Consider the following 23,352-nt stretch of genomic DNA (forward strand, 5'->3'; position numbering starts at 1 on the left):
TGTATGGCGATAGTCAGTGCGTTAGAACTGATGAAATTCACTTCGTTATTTTCTGCAAGATATTTTCCAGTGGCGTGTCGAAGTAACTGATCTGAAGGTTTTGTTCCAATCAAATTCAAAAATTTAAATTTCATGTTTTTTTATGAGATAAAACAATGTCTTCAATTGGGATTGAAATAATTTAAATAAATTGAAAAATTTAATAAATCATTTCATTATCAATACTGTATTCCCATTAGAGGCAACTGATGAATCATCGAAGTCGCATTTCTCATTAAAAAATTTCTATGGAGTTAAAAAAAAAATGTCTGGTTGTGATTTCTTCGAATGCTCTGCGGGAATTTAAAAAAATTCTCTTCTCAACTCAATTTCAATTTCGTAAGAAAATTGTCGTTTCATTATTCTTCAGTTTTCATCATTTCCTTCTTTTTACCCCCACAATACATGATTAACCCCTATAAAATTATGTTTCGAATGTAAAGTAAGTCACTTCTGTAGCTACGCCACTGGTTTGCGAAGATCATAAAACAAAAAGTAGTACTAGCTATTAATAGAATTTCGTATCATAATAACTCCTTCACAGTTGCCAATTGCAAAAATCTAAACTTCTTAGTAAAAATACATTGGAAACCTTTTATTTTTCATTTATAGCTGTTGAACTATTTAAAAAATTTCTTAGTTACGAAGTTCCTCTAAGAGCATTAATTTATGCGCTCCCATTGGATTGGGAATGACTACCTTTGTTGAACTTCATTTAAATTTAGCAGGAGTTTGCGGTAATTTTTTACTTTTAGTACAATCGTACTTTTTTCTTGCCTCGTTAACTGCTTTTTTTCTCAATCCAGTTATAAGTTTAGGATGTTCCAGTTTATGAATTGAGGAATTTTCTTCAGACGATTCCTTGAAAAATGCTTCAAAGTAAGCTTGACTGTATTTAATTTTAATAATTAACAATTCAGAAGGAAACTATGGATCAAAAAATACTATGGATTAGAGAGAGAGGGAAAGTGAGCCACCTTGCCACTGCATTACACGCGAGTTTTCAATCAGCTGCTGCTTGTCTTTAAGGCCAGAGGTTTAGTCCTCTTGATATTTAAAACATATTGTAGTTTCGGCAGTTTGCGTACTACATACGTAATCTTTTAAAAGGTCAGTCTTAGTGTTAGGCATTCATAAATTAATTCAAAGTTTGCTCTTATTTAAAATTTTAGTTAGTAGTTTTATATTTTTACGTTCAGACAAATGATTGGTCTCTGTATCCCAAAGTGCGAGAGCACCTGAAATCATATAGAGAATAAAGGGTAAAATCAACCCTTCCTGCTGGTGCTGTCTACTTCATATTTGAACATAGCTTGAGTAAGCTCCGTGTTCCTATTCAGGATACATCATATTTCCAAAGAAAATCAAAAGACATACAAGTCATGACAAACTGCTAAGAAATAAGGAGAATTTTCATATTTGATCTACGATCTCCAGAACTACTGGACAGATTTTAATAAAATTTGGTGTGAACATAGGTTGATATAATACAAACAAAATAAACATTCAACAGTTAAAATAGACACATATGTTCGTGTGTAACACTCATGGGAGTCTGAAAGTCTGAAATAGCGGTTGCAGAAGACACAAAAGAAATGGGTTAATAGGGGGTATGGTTCCCTCTTACAGCCATACAGGCCTCGTAGCGTGATGTCATACTGGAAATAAGGCAGTTTATGAGTGCCTGTGGCAATTGGTCCCACCCATTCAGCAACGCTGTTTTCAGTTCTTGGATGGTTCTCGGAGGGGGTTGAAATTGCCCTCCACAGAGCGTCCCAGACATGCTCTATAGAGCCGAGGTTTAGAGATCCATCCGGCGAATATCCTCACTCTCGAGAAATTCGTCAACCAGAAGAGCTCTATGTGGCCTCGCGTTATCATCCTGTAAGATGAACTTGGGGCCCATTGCACCCCGAAAAAGGCGAACATAGGGCTCCAAGACATCATCCCTATACCTCACACCAGTCACAGAGCCCTTGTCAAAGCCGTGGAGAGATGTTCGGCTATCCAACATGATGCCTGCCCAGACCATTACATCGCCACCACCATAATTGTTGATTTCGCGGACATTGAAGGGTAGGTAGCACGTCCCTGGCTCTCTCCATATGAAAGTCCGGCGAGAATTGGTATTTAGGCTAAAACAAGACTCGTCGGTGAACAGAACGGTCGTCCATTGCTTCGTACTCCAATCACAATGCTGCCTGCACCATGCTAATCGGACTCTCCTCTTCGTAGGCGTGAGCGGGACACAAACAGCCGGTCTTCTGGCAAACAGCCTTCTCTCATTTAGTCTTTTGGAAACAGTCATCCTTGTTACACGGGTTCCTGTGGTTGCATACAAGTCCCGAGAGAGCTGAGAAGCTGTAGCCCTCTGCTACGCCTCGCTAAAATGGACAAGTGGCGATCTTTTCTGGCCGTCGTGACTCTTGGACGACCTTGCCCAGGCTTTCTCTCGATGAATCCAGTATCCTGGAACTGTTTCCATAGGTTACACACGACGCTGGCCGTTAAATTAAACTCTCTGCATATCTGGACTTGCGAATGGCCTGTCTCTAGCCTCCCCAGAATTCGCCACCTCATTCCATCATCTAAACTTTAGTGGTTACTAATTTTTATTGTTCCGATGTGAATTTAACCGATTGCTGCAAGATAACACCAAGAAATTCGCCGAGATGTGCTAGCGAACGCAATTCGTCTTACCCTCCATGCACTTATAAAACCTGTTTTTCTGATGGCTCCCCCTACACACACATGTACGCTTACGTATTTGCCGTACAAGATTTGCATTTTTATCTAGAAGCAGTGGTTTTTTCCTTCAGTTCAGTTCTTTTCATGCAATTCAATAAAAATATGCAAATTTTCTTATTTTATTTCACCAGTGTACTTGAGGGTCGGCTGTTCAGAAAATGTGACTAGAAGTGAAACAAACGGGATGCTGCAGAAGGGATGGATAATTGGCCGCATTCTTCATCATGATATCTTCCTGCTCATTTCTCAGAATACCACTGTGAACCACCACCCAGCACAGAGTAGGCTTTATATAGGCTGAGCACTCAAACAATACTTTAGGTATTTACATAACTAAGGCACTTAGGTTTCACTTTGCTGAGATAGCGGCAAGACTAGAAGCTAAGTTGGTGTATATCATCGTTGTATTCTCGGACTGCTTTGAGAATAGGCAGTCGCCGCTTTTATTGCTATTATTTCTGCTTGGTACACTGTATTGCATCCCAGTCTCTACTTCCAAGAACGTACAATTTGATCTCCGTCCAGATGGCAAAAGCCGCAGCCTATACCTGAATCTGTCTTATATCCACTTTAATATAGAGAGATATCTTACTGGAGATCTGTTGGTTGAGCAAAGAAGATATTATCTGTAAGTTGCAATGAGTCGGATGGCAGATACTTGCAGGATTATATTTTTGGAGTCAGAAGGAAACTAATTCCGTCTCCACATATTAGTTACCAAATTAAGTCCTGTGGTCTCCGAAGCATAGCCTCTCATTCAATCACCAGATCAAGTAGAGAAAAAAACCAAAAATGACTTAGAGGGCAACGGTTTGGGTAATACAGTGTGTGTCTCATATAATGGCAACTGCTATCGTTGTATGTGAGCAGTTTTCTCCTCATATGCGAAGTCATTTTACTTCACCAGATAGAAGCTGCATAAAGAACTATACGCTCTGTAACTGTCTGATACCATGCCCTCAACAATGGTAACGGAATGCCCCATTTTAATGATATTATACATTCCATGGTATTGGAAAGCCTACTAATTTTATCCTTTAGATAGTTCAAATATAATATCCATGATAAACGGTTATCAGTAATGATACAAGTATTTGAATTCAGCAACAAATTTAACAGGAAGCCAAAAGGTTTTAATCTAGGATTCGGTTTTAAAACTCCCTTGCCACCTATTACTACCGCGAGTGTTTTCTGAACCGACATCTGTAGCTTTTGTTCTCTGGCCCATTGCGCAAACATATCTAAGCGTATTTGTACTCTTCTCTGCTAGTCACTTCTTCCTGCAACCACCAATAGGAAATCGTCTGCATGGACTATGTTAGCGAATTCTATGTCTCTGACTTGCCGGAATGTCGTATTTAGCAACCTAGTTCCATAGGGTTGGTCCCAGGCAAGAATCTTGAAGGACACAGCGTAACATAAATTTTTTGACAATAGTGTTGTCCAGCGTAATTTTCACAGTTCGATCTTGTAGATAGTTTTGTATGAGATCAATTTTGGCACTTAGGCATGAAACGGAATAAAGAGTGCTGATGACATCAGTCTACTAAAGCGAGTTGAATGCCCCTTTAATATCTATAACAATAACGAATGAGTACATATCTGCATTCTTGTTGAAATTAAGAATCGACATAAGCTCATGCAATGCTTAATCCGTAAAACAACCTACACGGAAGCCACACTACTGAAGGTGAATTACAGCTGTATTTTACAGAATGGAAATTGAGTTTGGAAAGTATAACTAGTTCTGAGAAATTTTCTTAAGGCTGGAAGTAGTCAGACTGCTTGAATGAGGGAGGGTATGGAGTATCTTTATCGCTTCCAAGAACAAAGCTACTTCTCCAGTCTTCGTGTCTCCAAGAAAAGCGCGCAGTCTCCAGCAAGCCTACAGGCAAACAAAGATAAGTTCCGAAAGACCTTGATGCAGAACATGAATAATGGCATTATATATGCCATCCGGGCCTAGTACCTTTTTCAGTGCTAAAGCCTGTATGATATCACGGACATTTCTGTTCATCCTGTTCACAGTTGGGAATTATATCTGATTGCTCTTTGTAGCTCTAAAAAGTCATCATCCGTGTCAGAAATAAAGATATTATCCATAATGCGTTGTACTACTTCTGTAATTGCAGTTGCTGAAGGGAGTAACGACGTCATGATGGTGATTGGCCAGTAAATTTTACTATATGCTATTCTGTAAGCTAGGCCATAGGTATCTGCATTATTAGAGCAGAAATTTCTCTAGGAAGCAAGTTTGACTTCTTTATATTCTTTATATTTAGCATTTATATTGAGCTCTAGCTTTTCGGATTTCTAACATGAGAACTTTCTCAACATAACTATAGCTGACATATCAGTAACATGAGTGCAAACGAGAGTGGAATTTATGGAGTCGAGCCATCGCGCTACTAGCTCCCAAATCATTAATAACTTTAAAAAAAAAAAACATCCTGTGTTTTATGACAAAAGAGCTTCAAAAGTTCCAGCAATGGATCCCCACTCTACTTCATAAATCTGCCACTAATTACAATGAATGCGCTTTCGACCTAAAAAAATGTCAACTGGGTTATCTAAATAATTCGAATTCTATCGTACTTTATAGTAATGCATAGTAAAATAGACACATAATTAGAGCTACCATATTTTAAGAACGAAAATTCTGGACCACGTGCACTCGCGGAAAGGGAGGAATGGCACATATGACCCGGCTGCATTAAGCAAAAAATGTGTTTTGCATTGATACATGAAAGTATATGTATACAGAAAACCCTTGCCAAACGTAGGGATTGCTGCGCGTACGACAAAATCGCGTTCCGTTAAGAAACCTTTCTATTGAAAAACGGATTAGGTATAATTCAAATTAAAGAATTTATACAAACCTAAATATTATTGTAATTAAAAGAGAAAATGAAGCAAATGTTTATTGAAAGGATTTCTATTACTGCTTAAAAAGTAGATACACGATACAATTATTTTCATAAATAGCTGGTCATTTTTGCTTGGGACAATGTCTGATACAACTGGCTGCCCATATGGGAAATTGGTTGATGATTCTGACTACCGTAGCGATGGGCCCGGGTACGTATCACACTAGAAAGCATGGATGTAATTTGCCCATCCCTTCATACGAGGCAACGGTGGCCCACTTATTAGGTGCCTCCATAATAAAGAGACCACCAATTCCGGCCTTAGCAGTGGCCAAAGCCTATACACGGCTGGTGTCCGTCATTGGAAAACAAATATGGCGCAACTCATTAAACGTTTTGCGGTGAGGAGTGTAAACTTTTTCAATCCCTGTCATAAACTGCTCTCTCTTTACTTCATTTAGGTCAATCTTCATTACAAAATCGGAGATTCGTGTGCCTTTTTTAACAATTCGCTTAATTTCTAGTACGTTAAAGGCGCTTTACCTTCTACACTATCGCTGCTTTCAGCATCTGCTGGTGTTATAAGAACATCCAAGTTTTCATTTGTCATTTCAAGAAGGTCATTCTTTACTAATTCTTTAATTTCTCAATCTTTAATATCTGAAAAATGTTTCCCCACGTATTGCTTTTGCAATATGTACGATTTCCTTGACTTCATTTTCAATCCATAGAAATACATTAAAACTGTTGACAATTTCTAACCAGTACTGATGCCAGGAAGCATTTATTGTTGATGAATTCACTTGTTTCAATGCGAGTTTAATAATTTCTATTCAGTGTCTTATGTTGAATTGCTTCCAAAATGCCATTAGTGTACCGTGTTTTCCTTCGTCTAGTGTTATATTTGCTGAAATGAAAACATGCCTGACATAATAGGCTTTGAATGTGTTCACGATTCCTTGATCCATCGATTGGGTTGAGAAAATGACTTTAGGGAAAAAGATTAAAACTTTTGCATTTGCATTTGCATCTGTATTCGGATGCAGCATTGTTAGAATTTCAGCACCGTGTCCTGGAACATTATCGAGCATTAGGAGAAACTTAAAGTTCTGGTTTTGCTGCTCTAAGCAATAATTGATTTCTTTAAGGAACGAATTTTCAAACCAGTCTTTAAAAAAGACTATCACAACCTGCCGACGTTCTTCAGCTACCGCGTATAACCGAAATTCTCGTGTTCGATAAATTAAATCGAGACGGTTAAGAAAACATATATAAGCAAAATCGCGTTCCACAAGTCCGTGTTCAACGATTTAATATAATACATGCGTATTTTTATCGATGTAATATTATATTCTATAATCTGCCTATAAACCCTTAATTAAATATTAGATAAAAATTTATTGATGTAATTATTTGTCTTTAGTTCTTCCCCAAAAACTTTCTGAGAATGCCCATATCCGATAATTTTATGAAAAATTAATTTCAGTGGTTAGAAAACTTTTCATATGCAAATTATGACGGACAAAAGTTTTTATGAAGAAATAAAAAACATCACACACCACTGACAACAAAACAACCAAAATATTGAAAAACAGACTGCATGCATATTGCAGCTTTTTTACTTTGAAGATGGGGAAGACTGGAATTCTTGTTTTTCTTCCACTGTTGCATATTGTTCATTAGCTAATATTTTCTTCAGAAATTCTTCGTTGGATTTAGTATGTTCATAAAAATCACTGCATGAATAATTGCAATTCTTTTTCAAGTTTAAATTTTGACATCTGTAATCGACTTCTTCATAAAAGCCAAATAACTTTGATTACAGAAAAGATCTTTTTCGCACTATAATTGATGTTTTGAACGGGGAAACTGATTAAACAGATGTATAATCAATTTCATTTAAAAATACCAGCCATTTTTTAAATTCCGAACGCGATTATAAATCTAGGACTATCCGGGATGATCCAGACGTCTGGTGCCCCTAATTAGTATGCACATACACGTATATTTCACGCACAAGGCATACCTATTCCCCCCCCCCCTATTTCAAGGCTACGTCGTTTATTTTCACGATTTTCAATCTGACCAAAGTCTTCAAAACGTTTCCAGTATACTTATTTGGACAGGGAAGGGAGGAATCAGCGGATCTGTGGAGCCACGCAGTTCAAACCCCTCATGTTCAAGGGTCATTTGTTCATTCAACCACATTTAGTTCCATACATTCAGTTCCAAACATCTAGGTTACGAATGTTAATATTCCTTTTGAAAGAATTGTAGGTTAAGCAAAAATTCCCTTCGTCAGGTTTTAGTACCAACTTTATCAAAAGAGAATCGGAGGAAGTCAATTTGATTATTATAGATCGCACACCAAATCTCCCATTTTTCTCTTCGCCAGTAACCTAAATTGCTGGTAAAATTTACGATCTTTTTCCCTTCTTACTTGAATAGAGGGAGAGACCTACATGACCCTATTTTAAGAGGATAGATGAGATATTTGAAAGCATATCCGCGTATCTGTAGAGTTTAAAAAGGAAGATTTTTCAGAAGGACATTTCTAGGCATAAGGAGTGGTATGTGTCATTTTTTATTTCGTCGGCTACTTAGCTTTGATTAATAGTTTCAAGCCTTCTGTCATAGCCTAATCTTTTGTTTTTTGAAGAGCTTACAGAAGTTAACAGAGATACCACTTTGAGAAAAAATGCTTTTTCTTCTGTTCGTTTCTCATTACGCCTTATTAAGATTAATAACGGAAAAGTCGTTAGGGAAGCCTACTGCAATACCGAAGGGCCCGGGTTTGAATCCCGTAGGAGGCATGGCTGTAATTATCCGTCCTTTCATAGGAGGTAACGGTGGCCCACCTGTTAGATACTTCCACAGTAAAGTGGCCACCACTTCCGGCCTTAGTAGTAGCCAAGCACAGACGGGGAAAAGAAAAAAAAAAAAAAAAAAAAAAAGGGAGGGAGATTACTAAGAATAAAATTGTAAGTGAGAGCTTTCAAAGTAGTTTGGGAACTTTTGGAAAAACGTCGCTAAATACTTAAATTAAATTTTTTTAGAAACTTTTTATATATTTCTAATGCATAATTAGCAAATTTTATACAAATTGCAATTTCTGCCAAGTAGTATTTAGTAGCATATAATATTAGATTTTGCATAAATCATAATTTCTAAGAAGTAACTCGATTAAATTATGAAGCAGAAAATGCAAAGGCAGGTGACATCCTTAGAAATAGGTTAAGCTGGATTATTTGAATATGGTATAGCACACGAAGGTTACCTGTCCAAGGAAGGGACACCTTCTTGAAAGACTTCCTATTTAAGTTACACATCAAGAAAAGCAAGAAAACCATCTAGATAGCCAGCCCATTCATCTGGGTTCGAACCCAGGTCGAACTATCAGTATTCAGCGGTGTTAATTCCTCGGCCACTGGTTAGACATTATTAAAAGAATGCGCCTAAGTTTCCAACAAAAACGTGTAAATTTTGTTACCTTTTCCAGCTGCTTTTAAGCTACGAGTATATGTGCCAAACTGGCAGAAATGCCTAGTATAAAAATTATTCATATTTCCTATTAGAAGAAGGAAAAAGCTGCAACTGAAGAGGCTACCATCCTGAAGAGGATGCCACGCGAACTATAAGGGCTGTCCTAAATTTTCGAATGAAAAATTCAGTCATTTCACATACAACTGCTACAATTTTAAGTAATAAACTGCAAGACAAACTGCTACAATTTTAAAATTCCTAGTTCTTAAATGATTCTCGAAATCAGCAAAGTAACGATAATACTAATGCTGAAATCCTTTTAGATAATGTAAGGTGACCAAAAGTTGCTCTTATCAGACTTTCAAAATGAAAATTCCAAAATAGGAACAAATAACAGATTATTTCAATGGATGCCTTAAGATTATTCTACCGTTAAAACTAATATACCGTTTAAAATTCTAGTTGCAGTTTATGCTCTTAACTTAGGATAAAATATACGAAGTCGGGAATAAAATGTTGCGATCATCAACGAGGAGTGTGAGAAATATGGCACCGCAATCAAATTTATGCTTTGCGAAGTAAATGCTCAGTCATAAAAATTCTTTCTCTTAGGCACACACAACACACATGTGTCTACACAACACACATAACATCGCACACATGTGTCTTTCAGATCGCATAGTGACATATTATGTAACTGACTTTCGTCATAACTAACAAATCGACATCCAAAAAATTGATTGCATGCTATTCATGAAAATGCTAACAACAATTTAAGAATAAACGGATACAAAACAATATATAATTTCCCTAAAACAATATCAAATTAACAAATGCGAAAGAAAATAATTTGATTATTAACTAAGCAATTTTTAAAGAGGAGTTTTAAACATCATGCAGTTATTTATTTTCCTTTATCTAAGCATTTTTAGACTGTATTTTTCATAAAAAAGTTTCAGTAAAACTTTATTAAAAAGCGTTAATTTATTAATAACCTTTGTTAATTAACTAAAATTATATTAAGCTCTATATGTTGCATTAATTTTCTACTCAATTTCAATTTTTAAATACTGAAGTTTCCTTCTTATTTTTTCAGCAAAAATTTATTATTTCATTCAAAAATATAAAATATAGAAGTAAAAGAATTCCTCTTTTCTTCTTGCACTGCCAAATCATTATACGAACAAGCATTTACAACTTTCAAAACCTGAAAACGCATGTGTGCGATGTTATCGTCATACGATGATTTGTGCGTACTTTAATTTTCACCACGATATTTTTGACGATGATGTTTTTAAACTGCGAAGTTTTTGAACTGCTTTATTTCGGACCACGATATTTTGGAACTGCGATGGTTTTCTCTTTGCTTTCTTTTCTCGCACGATGTTTTGTACCACTATCTTATCGACTTGCGTTGTTTTATCCGCGGCGTGTTCGTCCGCGATGTTTGCGGCGGACACCTTTCGTGGGCTTGTTCTGATGTTACCGTCAGACAAATGAGATAAGTCACAATGTATATATGGAATGCATTGTATTACATATATAATATGTATTCTAATTCGTATGTAGGTTTCTTCAAATAGATAATATTGTGATAATTACCGGTAGATTAGCCGGGCGTACTTTTCATTAGTTATGCTCTTTCTGTAACTGCATCCTCGGAATACTGAATTAGTCGCACAGTTTTCCCCTTTCGATAAAAATTAATACAAAAAGGCGGAAATGCGCAAACAAATATGATATATCCTGCAACAGTATAGGGGTATGATCCACTGAAACAGTTTGCTATTGATATTCATATTGTAATTTCCGTAATTTTTGAAAGTTCGATGTGTGCGACGTTTGAATCACCCTGTATAGGATTTTTTGGAAGGAATTATATTTGCAGTTATCTCGCGGACATTACCCCACTATTGGAAGCGTTTAACTTATTTAAAGATAATAAAATATTTTGGCGAGTTTTTCTCTACAAATGTTAGGAAATTTCTTAAAAGATTCAAAGAATCGGAATTGCAAGATGAAAACTGGAATCCCATCTTTATTGATGGGATCACTATTCCTATTCTCTAACAAATCTACAGAAAATGTTTAGAAAGGAGTAATGTGGGTGCAAATTAAGATTAATTTGCTAGGAGCTAAAAATATGGAAATAAAAAGAAAATCTTAAAGATTTCAGATTTTATATTACGCCCAAGTGGGCGTTTTTTTTTAGCATTTTGGGTGTTACCTTTATTTATTAAATACTATGTTCTTCGCACTTAAACTGAATAAAATTCAATTCAACAGTAATATCACAAAATATTTAAAAACAACAAAACAGCCCATCTTTAGAATTCCCAATATACAATCGCGCGCTGGAGATAATTTTTTTTTTCCCCCTACAGTGTTGCCATTGCTCGCTTTGAAATCGTTGAAGTTTGTTAAAAAAATTATTTAAAGTTTTACAAAATTTGAAATAAATAATAAAACAATTTCGAAATGCAAAATTCGGGCTTCCAAGTACCCATGTACGGCTGGAGGACTATGTCATTCAAAATTTGATGGCTCTAGGTACCGTTGTTTTTTTCACAATGCGAGAAACATTCATGCAATATATGGCGATAATATTTGGTGTCAACAGTCTGAAAAGTGAATCAATGCAGAAAGTGAAACGACGCAAAATGCAATTTTGAGACTATAGCCCTTTGGGTCTAATGTCCCTTTGAGCTAAAAAAAAAAAAAAAAAAAAACCTCTCAAAATAATCTTACCTACTTAATATTTCCATTCTCTTCTTTATTGATGGAATCACTATTCCTATTCTTCTTGTAATTAACCTCTGTTTATTTAGGCTAATTTGAATATTGCTCATCAGTTGATATTGATATACTGAGGGAGAACAAAGTTGTGTGAGGGCTCGTTTAAGCGTTTATCTCTTGATTAAAGCAATTCGTGATAACTTCGAGAGCGATTTGTTTGTCTCTAACATGATTTGTTATGTGTAAAAAAATTTGCCATTGATATCCATTCCGGAATTTCCACATTTCCACAAGTTTGTTGAGCGAGACTTTTGGATCACCCTGTATCACTCCTGCTAAAAATTCAGTTAGCGATTATCTCATAAATATATACGCGCTGTCGGTAGGATTTAAGTATTCAAAGAAAATAAAAGACTTACATGGTGAAGTCTTTACGACAGATGATAGCAAGAAATTTAAATTTCTTGAAAAGCTGCAAGAAACAGAAGAGGCGTAAAATCCACTTTTTGCTGCCTACGAGAGTCACCATTTGGGAGCTAAGGAGGAAATGCAAGTCTGGCATCTTCAATGAAATTTGAAAGTTAAAAAAAGAATTGTCTACACAATATAAAACATATAATACTGTACAAACTGTATCACATAAAAATTAAGCAAAAATGTTACTTTTATTACATATAGACTCAAGACCTTCTTCAAGGGAAAAATACCTGCTTTCTACCAAAATCATTCCGCATTTTTGTTTCTCGAAGAAAAAGAATTTCACGTTAGTCTTTCTCAAAAATACATAAAATTTTCTTATAGAATCATCTTCAATATGAAGTCGAATTTCAGCAAATTTTAAATTTCGTATAAATTATATTACTAAATGATACATTTATGAGAAATATAAACCCGTCAATGCATTTTAATAATTCCTTGTATTTCATACTCCTTGGAATTTGTATTTCTTGGTTTTTATAGTTATTCAAAAGATGAATATAAATAAGAACAATTTTCCCCAAATAAATGCTTTTATGCTTTGTGCAAGCGAAGTATAATAATTTATCGTACGTTTTATCCTTGTGGAATTTAATTAGTAATTAATTTGAATGCTTCTGCCAAACTTAGACGACACGCGCGCATCAAACTCAAGGTTAAACACAAGATTTTATCATAAAGTTCAAAGAAATCGACAAAATAACAGAATCCTCTTAACGTCTTGTGATCCACAAAATAACCGCTATCCTTGAAAAGCGCTTTGTTTTCCTTCTCTCAAACGTAAAAATAAAATATTTGATTACTACGAGGCGCAGCTAGAACCAGCCAATCACAATCCGCTTTCGTCTCTACGTCATCGAATGCATGATGAGAAACAGCTTACAAATATGGAAATTGTTATGCTGTTTTTACAGTGAGGATTAGGCATTTAAAGCTGCTAGTGGGGCTTCTCAAAGGGAACGAGAATTTTGCTTATGAAATTCCGGTACGAACCGGTTTAAAGCTTCTCTTCGATCGCCTAGCTGACGTATTTCATATCGCAGTTCTCATTGGCATTAAATTCTCATTCTTAATAAATGGCATCAGAGACTGTAGTATTTTAAAAACGCCTTTTGATGAAATAGATTTGAGATATACATTTTGTACTGATTAAATTTTCTTTTCGAATCAAGTATCGAAATTCTACCTGGATTAAAAAATTGAAATTGAAATTCTTTATCGATATGGTGTTTCGATTCACAAAAATAATTCTGGACAAATTGAAATTTTTCATCAATACGACGAAATGGACGAAAAGAATTCACCTCGAATAAAAAGGAGTACTATTTCTATTACTAAAATTCTGTTTTTAATGAAAATTTCACAACTGTTTTTGTCTAATGTTACAGTATGAATTGAAATTTTCTACGAAAGAATATACGTAAAAAATCAAATTAAGAATATAATATGCAGTCATGTGACTGCAGAATTCAATTAAAAACTACGATTGTTCAGGGCAATAGGCTGCCATTTTCGGTTCATACATTAAAAAATTATTAAAATAAATGAGGAATGACGTTATAATCTTATAAAAATATCATTTAATAAAGGTTAAAATGGAATAAATTCAGAAGTTAATAATAATTGTTTGCTTTAGTTCTAATATGACAGTTTAATTTTTATTTTATTACATTGTAATTTTCAGATTCGAAATTTTAATTACATTTTTTAAATCAGCCTACACTGATAAGTGATATTTCTATATTCACTGTTAATTTAAGAATTTCTCACTACTTTTTTATTGTGTTAAAACATATGCACTCTCATTTTTTTTTAATTCAAATTTTTCCGTACATGATGATTTAAAGGAAATTTCAGTTTTTCTGTAAAAGATACTGAAATGTTGAATTTAAATATTATGGCTTCTAGAAATATTTTTATTGTGTAATGTGAATAATTGCATTTCTGTCATATTAAACAGAGAAAAATTCGTATCATTCTAAATATTCAAAAATAAAACCAATGTACTTTTGCTATTTTTTCATCTTAATTTAATAGGGTATTTTAGTAAATGAAACTGCATAATGACGGGAAGATATTAATTATCATGCTACTAATATATAGAAAAATTATTCTATTTAAATACTAAATAAACCGAACAGGTAATTACCATATATAGCACAGCTAGCTCTAGTTGCGCTAAACACGTCTAGAGCTCAGCGATTCCAAGTTAGACCTCATCCGCCATGTTAGTTACTGATGTACCTGAAAACAAATAGGTAATAATAAATCGATAATCATTAATGTTTCCTAATTATATATTAGTATCTTAAAATTTATTATAAAAATGTGTGTGTTATATTTGAACATGTCTTATTTTCATGTAAATATGGTATTTTGCTTATTATTCGAGTAAATGCAAAAGCATATTGCAAAAATAAGAACTTTCTAGAAAACGTATCCGAATATCTTTTCTCTAACAATTAAAATTAAAATACTTACAATAATTTTAAATTGATTTTGTAATTTTTTTCGTTAGCAGTTTTAAAAGCAAGTAATAATTCTAAGATAATCTATAATCAGTAGTTTTTTTTTTTTTTTTTTTTTTTTTTTGGGTGGCTTGAAAATAACTCCAACGGAAGCAATTCATATTTTAACATTTTTAATATTACCTTCTCAATATTTTAAATATATTATTTTGTTCTGCTTTCTGAACAATATATTATTCTCTCCTTAGGTTTCGACAATAACTGAAGAAATTTTATTTAAAAGTCTTCAGTTTTTCGAGCTATATGGCATCTTAACACAGTCATCAATCATTGACCATCAAGATTAATTATTTAAGTCACAATTGCTAAAATTTGTCCCCTATTCCTTTGTTATGACTACTATATTTTATGGAACTTCTTTTACTATTTACAGATTTGTACGTGGCTTACGATATACCTTTTATTTCAAAAACAGCATGTTCTCCCTCTTTAAAAATGCCGTCTCAGAAAAGAAGAAAAACAAGAAAAGGAACAATAAAACCCATTTTCAAATAGCTGAGATATGGAAAAAGAAACAGACAGAAAGTCTAATATAATTTGTACTTCTTCATCATGGACCGGTGGGTAATTATCATAATTTACCGCATTTCTGAATCCTTTCTGGATGAATTTAATTAATTTTTGATTTTTTGAAAAGACAAAATTTGCAAAACAGAATGTAATAAATTACGGAACTTCCTTCTGGTGCATATATATATATATGTAATTAATGTCGTCTGCATTGCATATTGTGTCGTATATTCTTGGACTTGTTTTCATAAAGACAACTACTGCTGCCTGTCGAAGCGAAGAATCCATAAAAATAACCTCTAATTTAGTGAATCTACAAACCCCAATCTTTTTCCCAAATCTGAAACAATGCCCAATCTTTTCGCATCGCTGGTGTACCTCTAAATCTATCGCCGGAAATGCATTCTTTTCTTAGTGGCTCTCATTTATAAGTCTGTGACAGCTTATATATTACTAAATTTTTTAGAAGATCCATCTGTGTTGTACCTTCTAAACTCTCTTTCCGGAACACGATGTCATCAACAGATCGGTAGCCATCTAAATGTGGTCATGACATTCGTATCAACATACTAATTTGGCTCAGATGTAAATGTTTTATAGTGGAACTTCGAAATGAACGCTTATACCTGCAGGGGTAATTTGAAATATTGCTTAGCAAATTTCATTCCAGAACACTGAAGACAAGTTCATTAACGGATAGTATTTCGCAATAGCTCAATTTTTATCGAAAATTTTGCGAATAATCTTAATACAAGTCAGTATGACGTGCTCATAAATAAAGTGAATAATCATCCTCTGAAATCTAAAAAAGTTATGTTCTGGCTATGTCATCAGTACAGATCATTCAGAACTTTTAGCTAGCATATTTCATCTCTAAATTCTCACTTTATCTGCCATTCATGTTAATATCAAAGCTCTTGTAGAATCAGAGAACGCATGTCTGTTTCAAATGACTAATCTCAAAATATTTGGTGACACATTACTATATGACTTTCTTGTACGGCCTATTAAATTATACACATTTTTTGCTGCACTTCATTTAAATATTTTTCCTCCAATTTCATTAGAGATACATTTTTTTATTCAATCAATTCAGTTCTCATTTCGCAGTAAGGCGAAAATACATAAAAACTCAAAACAACTTTGTTAAAAATTGTAAAATGTAGAAAATCCTAAAATAACAAATACAGTTAAAAACAGTTTTAAAAAATGATTTTTGAAATTAAAATTAAAAATTTCTATACGAAAAAAAAAAAAAAAAAAAAAAAAAACAAGCTGGCCAGCGGTCAGGAAGATAAAATTTTCGGTGCACAAAACTGAAGTTAAATTTTATTCGTATATTTACATTTATATATTTATGATTGTTTGGTGCAGCCGACTGCAACAAAAAAGAGAGCTACACAACTAGATGCTATAACATTTCCCATATGCAAAATTTCAGTGTTCTACACTAATCTTTTTGAGTTATGCGAGATAAATACGTACGTACGTACAGACGTCAAGAAAACATCTATTTTGAATCCCTTTTATATCCATTTTACAATCCGTTCAGGAAAAAAAACGAGTCCTTCATTCTGTCCGTACATACAGAGGTCATAAAAAAAAAAAAATGTCTAAATAGATTCGAGAGCAGTTAAATGGGTATTTTCGTTGAAATATAATACCCGAAGTTTTTAGCCATTACTATACTTTATTTACTAAAGTAGAAATAAATAAAAATGTCATGTTTGGATTCTTTTGTTGACAATCCAAAATCGCTATTTCATGGGATTTTCACAAATATCGACAAATTCTAAACGCAGTCTTTCTAAAACCATCAGTGTGCGGAATTCTAAAAGAGTTCTAAAAATAATGAATGTTTAGCAGCAGACTACTTGACGAGGCTTCTAAGCAGACACCTGAAATGCGGGAGGTGCTATTGTTTTTGGGGTAATCGGACTCAACACCAGACTCTGAGGCTCCTAAGCAGACATCTGAAATGCCTTAAATTTGACCGAGGAAATAAGATCTACCCGATCTGTAGAAAATGTAATACTGATCATTTCATTCCTGAACATTTTCTCACCTATTTGGAACTTGTAAAAGAGGACCTATAGAAAAGACGTACTTCCGTTTTGGATTTATTGACGGATCTTGGACTCATGGATCTGGTCTAGCTTAATGGCTAACCAGTTAGGATAAATAACAACAACAATAAAGATTATGTAAGTATTACGTTAATTTTATTAACAGTTAAATTTTGAGTTAAACTTCCTTTCCTATCGCTTCTTAATTTCAACTTACCACTTCCGGCCAGAACGTAGTTTTAGAATCACGTCTGAATGCTAATGAGGAAGAGCGGTATTTAACCGCGAAGTTCTACTTTCTTAGGGAGAGAGATACCAGATATTCTGGCTAGCACGCGTCCGCCTTTTTAGGCTACTCTCTGGTAAGCTATTATTACGCGCGGCCGTACTTTAGGCCCTTCATAGCTTCGCATTCAATGAGCGTTAAGGGGCCAACTCCGCTAGAATCTTGATAGCTTCGGCTATATCTCTTTAGTTAAGATTAGTTTAGTTTAATTCTTAGTTTCTTAAGTTGAAGCTCGAGTGTCGGCTTCATTGTACAACTCCAAGACGGAGTTTTCTTAAACTTTAGTTGGAATAATAAAGGGTTTTTTCACCCTTCTCACTTGTTGTTTTCTGCCTTACGAACTCAGGCGATTATTCGCTTACTAGTTCTTAAGATTCTTCACATTCATCTGTAACTTAGAAGTATACAGTGGAGAATCCTACAATAAGAAATTATGCCATTAATAAAATGCTTCTTAATACTACAATATTAAAATATATTGAGTGCTAAATTTCTAGCTGTAGGTCTTCTGTACACCAACGCCTGCCCCAAAAATAAATCTAATCATAAAGATGAAACATCAAGTAACGTATGCATTGCCAATCCCCTCTTCCTTTATATATAAATATACATCTACGATAAAAAATATGTGAATCAAAATTATAATTTAAACTAACGGTAAAACATTAATGCTCCCTCTCTATTCTAAAAATCGCAATAACTTCTCTGGATTGCGTCATTTCTAGATCATTCTAGGCCTGTGCAGCTCTGATGACATAATAATTGGGAACTGAAACTACCATTGTAAACCAAAACTTTTCTCCACGCGTGCTTCTATCTTTCATAACTACGCATTTCAGCGTCTGTCTGTGCTGTGCTTTGCTTCCTATTGCAATAATATCAATAATGTAAATGTTCTTGAACAGGCACGATTAGGATGCCAAGTGATCTGTGGGCACATAATGTCAATTGGAAATAAAAACGGAATTAAAATCGCCTCGACTGTTAAGTTTTATCTACGAAGTCAACACAGTAGCTTACGACGCAATCAGAATACTTCCTCTTCAATATCGAATAACTACGCATCAACAGTGCTCCGTCTTTTCCACGCTTTTATTATGTCTTTTATATATGTATATTAACTTTATTTAACCTGCAACTCATTTTTTATATATTTCAGTATATTTTGCCTTTATATACTGATATTTTTGTATTATTATTATTTTAAATACATTTTTAAAAAATAAAATAATTTTATATTTAATAAAATCAAATAATTCCTGAGATATGAGCATGTTTTAGTTATTCACGTGCAAATACTTCGCATGCAATGAAAATTTAGAAAAGGAAAACTAAAATTCAGAAATCTTTATGTATCTCAGATATATTCTTTTAGTCATAAAAACAGAACAATTCTTACGAACAAAAAATATGCAACAGCTCCTTTTTTGTGAATTATAAATGCATGCTACATCATATTATTTTAAATTTTTCTTTGAACTTCTATCTTGCTTGGTGTAATATGCGTAAAACCCCATACCTCAAGTTGCTACTATATTTTTACTCATTACATGAAAAGTTAAAGAAACAAGAATGCATTTCTTCCCTGCGTGAAAAAATAAAGCGTTAGAACGTAGAGCTTCGGGAAGAAAAACATTTTTAATTTATCCGGAGGGAGTATTTTTTCCCCCATCTCTTTTCTTTCTATGTATGGCTTATTAGCATTTGAGGCGAATGGAATGTTCGCCGGCTTTTAAATTTTGGCATTACGCGGACTCGTTGCTAGGCGACAGAGGCGGGCGTAGTGTTGCAAAGAGACCTCCAACGAAATAACTTGAGCAGATACGTATTTAGTTGGATGCGACACTGTTAGAAAAGTCATTATGACGCTTTGAAGGAGAGGAGAAATACGAAACGCCTTACTCTTTACAGCGCTTGTACTTGCGGTGCTGGGGGGAGGGATTGCTATTATCCTTATTCAAAAACTCAAAGGAAATTCGTGCGTAAACAGTCCATAAAGGCTATATTATTCCATATTTATAATGATAAATTTGAAAATATAATAATATAATATGATTACGTACCAAGACATAATGCATTAGGAACAGGGCGGATTTAGGGGCCCAGCTATGCCCGCAGTTGCGGGTGGCCTTAAACTTAAGTGGGACCCAGCAAGATGTTTCCGCATTAGATAACTTTTCGTACATTTGCTGCAAATCTATACAATGCTTACAAATTACATTGCGACTTTGTGGGAGAAATGAAAGATGAATGATGAACTAGGACCATTATATAACAAGCATATGAAATAATTAATAAAAATAAGTGCATTTTTCTCATTGAAATAGTACTTTAATCCTTTAAATTTTCGAAATCAAAATCGTTAATGAGCAAGGCCATGACAATTTGGCTATTGACAGTTACCCTGTTAGTCAAAAATTCAGTAGCAACTGCTGACTTTCTTCTCTGGTCTGGAATACGTTAACACATAACTGACTTTCTTTGAAAGAGTAGAACAGTGTTTGGGCTCACTGAAGCTTTAGGAGGCAGTTATGTGTCCTATCTTATTTCTGATGAAGAATCTACTATAAAAAGGGAAGAAATGTTTCCATTGTTCTGAAAAAAAAAATCTGCCTGTCTTGGGATATAACTAATTTCATATATATGATTTCTTTTGCCAGACGTAGTTGTAATGGTTCTATCCACTTTGTCTATGCTTAACTTAGTAGAAACCTTATTGAACTATGCAGGGACTTATCCTCAGAGAATCCCGACTGTGCCTAACATATAATGAAGTCCGAATATGGAAGTTCTCCATACGAGGTAGAATTGAAGAGGTGATACAAAAAGAAGCCCTTTGCTTCGATGTTTTAAAAGCAACGCATGGCACTGGTCACATGGGATGTGGTGGCGAGTCCGGAACTCCTAACTTGCCAACTACTGTACAAAAAGTAAAACATACAGGATACAAACAGTAAGAGAAGAATCAACTGCTGGAGTAAGCGTAGCTTTCCTTTAAATACTCTTTCTACCTCATTTACATGCGACGCGATAGTAAAAACTTATTCTGGTAGGGAATTGTAGGTGGGAAAGAGAATAAACAGTAAAGAACGTTTAAAAATTAAAATAACCTCTACATGATTTAAACTAAATAATTAAATAAAGTCCCTTCCAAAACAAAGAATTCTGCGTTCTAAGTTGATGATCAACTAAGTAAGTCGTAATATATCTTGAGAATTTTGCAACTTAAGGTCAAGAATTTTATATTTAGCTAATTAAAATACAATAAATACTTCATTAATTCGAAATTTGCTTCAGTCGAGGGCTATATGAAAAGTTATCTTTTACTAACTAACACAACCCATCCCGTTCACTATGCAAAAGTAATTATCATAAAATTATATGCCTTTTTGAAAAATATTTTAATTTGATATATATTGCATCTTAAATAATTAATATTTAAGGATATAAGCCACTAGAATCCTTTTTAGAGGAACTTCTTAAAAGTAAACAAGTTAAAATGAATTTCCCTTCTTTTCAAACCTTGCGACGAAACTCTCTAATGAATTGAAAACTGACTCTTAAGTCTGCTTTGAAGATTCAAAAACGAAATCCATGGAAAATGTTTTTTCCTAATAAATAATAATAATAATTGTCTTTATGTGTAGAAAACAAACGCCGAAGTATTCAATTCTCCCCCTCCTGAAATTGAATCCAGGATACAACTAGAAATTTCCAGAACAGGCGATTAATTACTCAAGATTGACTGAACAAGAACTGCGTATTAATTTTTCATTTCATTCCATGATTTTTCATGATGATTTTTAACCGTTAATTTTAATAACCACATCAGTAGGCTTCAGTATTACATTATTACCAAAATAAACTGAAAAACATAGAAAAAACAGGAAGAGAAATAAAAGGAGAGAGGGAAAAGTTTTAGCGCGTTATAACCTTTTATAAAAGTTATATATTTAATGAATATTGCTTATGAAACTTTAGATATAAATGTATACTTTTAAAGTTATGGTTTAAGGTTCCCATATGTTAAATGTATGTTTTACGATTATAAATGTATGTTTTACGATTATAAATGTATGTAGGGTCTAAAAAGAACTCTAGTTAGGAAAGCGAGTAAAACATACTATGCTTCTGTAAGAGGAAGATGTCATTAATGTTACCTATATTTTACCTGTTATTAATTATGTGTTGTGAATAATAATGTAAGTAGTTACTCACCCGTGGTGAAGTCTCATATGTATATTATAAGAAGGATTCTTAACTAATCTTCTTTTGCAAATTTTGAAAAATGTGTATTTGTTGAAAGGAACTTCACATTAGGAAAGCAAATTCAGTAAATGTTCAAAGGAAAAACAAAAATGACAGCATAATTGGGAGTAAGCAATGCAATGAATCGAAGAAAACGCCAGAAAATTGAATTTGGTGAAAAATTTTCAGTTTTAAAGATCAAAGAGACAGAAGGGCCCACCAGCGGCCGAGCGGTAACGTCGCTGAACACTGGTAGTTCGGTCCGAGGTTCGAATCCCGCGAACGGGCTAGCTGCATGGGTGTTTTCGTGGTTTTCCCCATGTGTAACGTGTATACGAGCCAGTTTCTTTAAAAAAGTCCTCCACGAAGGCATCCCTTCCTTAAGGCAGATAGCCCTCGAGTGCTTTGCCGTAATCTGATAAACCAAACCAAACCAAACCAAAGAGACAGAAGAATATAGTGCAATAGAACTTATACATACTATAATATGAGTTACTGAGGAAAACATTCGTTATATTAAAATGTAAATAGGGAGAAAAACAGATAAATGAAGAGAAGCAACTTCAGATTTAATCGTATGTAATATACGAAATATTACATAATTATTTACATTTTCTGGTTTCCAAAATGAAATGACTAGTAACAATAAATTATGTAATAGCCTACAGAAACCTTTTGTAGAAAATACAGTTTTGAAAACGAACTCGTTGGCGGCCTCCAAATCCGAACTTTCTGGAGTCCTTGAAATTACCCAAACCTGCACTGGTTACGAAAATCTTTTGTTAATTAAAATAATGCTGCAAAAGTTCATAAAAATTATGGGTTAGACAATAAATTTAATGCATTTAAATTATGTGAATCAAATAGATAATAAAAATAAAATTAAATCGACTGTGACTTTCAAGGCCACCGGTGTGGGAGAGTTCAGTAAATTTAGATAAATCATAAAAATAAAATTAAATCGAAGAGCACTAATAACCACGAAGGTGATTGGTCATTGTTGACATTTGGGCTGTCCGTCATCATTGGTCTGAAAAATATCAGTGTCTTTTCATTAGCCGTTAGGCACCGATGCAGCGCGGGCCATTGGCTTACCTTTCTGATGATGTAGGAATAGAAACGTAAGTATCTTAGGCTTGCCACTTCGTTGATCGTTGATTGTTGTAGAGCCATTGGTCACCAGCGATCCGCCCACTAGCTGTAGAGCGCTGAAAGCAGTAGTAGCTGGATCCAGGTCCAAATTCCGGCGAATAAATTGGCTGCATGAGAGTTTTTGCGGTTTTCTCCATGTATAATTTGAATATGAGATAGTTTCGTTTAAGAAGTTCTCCAGAAAGGCATCCCTCCTCTTAGGGGGATAGCAA

General features: G+C 34.2%; 1 protein-coding gene across 1 annotated transcript in view; it reads right to left on the bottom strand.

The window, feature by feature from the left end:
• Nucleotides 1-23,352, bottom strand: part of LOC118195619 (protein Tob1-like) — a 241,902-nt gene that overhangs the window by 64,168 nt on the left and 154,382 nt on the right. Inside the window, exons 3-4 of the transcript XR_015041175.1 lie at nucleotides 14,500-14,594; nucleotides 12,293-12,409 (exon numbers count right to left, since the gene is read on the bottom strand). The gene's annotated coding sequence lies outside the window, so the exon portion shown is untranslated. The remainder of the gene's footprint in view (nucleotides 1-12,292; nucleotides 12,410-14,499; nucleotides 14,595-23,352) is intronic.

Source organism: Stegodyphus dumicola, chromosome 1 (genome assembly GCF_044657685.1).
Source record: "Stegodyphus dumicola isolate Sdum_Otavi_A_Nest chromosome 1, ASM4465768v1".
Lineage (NCBI taxonomy): Eukaryota > Metazoa > Arthropoda > Arachnida > Araneae > Eresidae > Stegodyphus > Stegodyphus dumicola.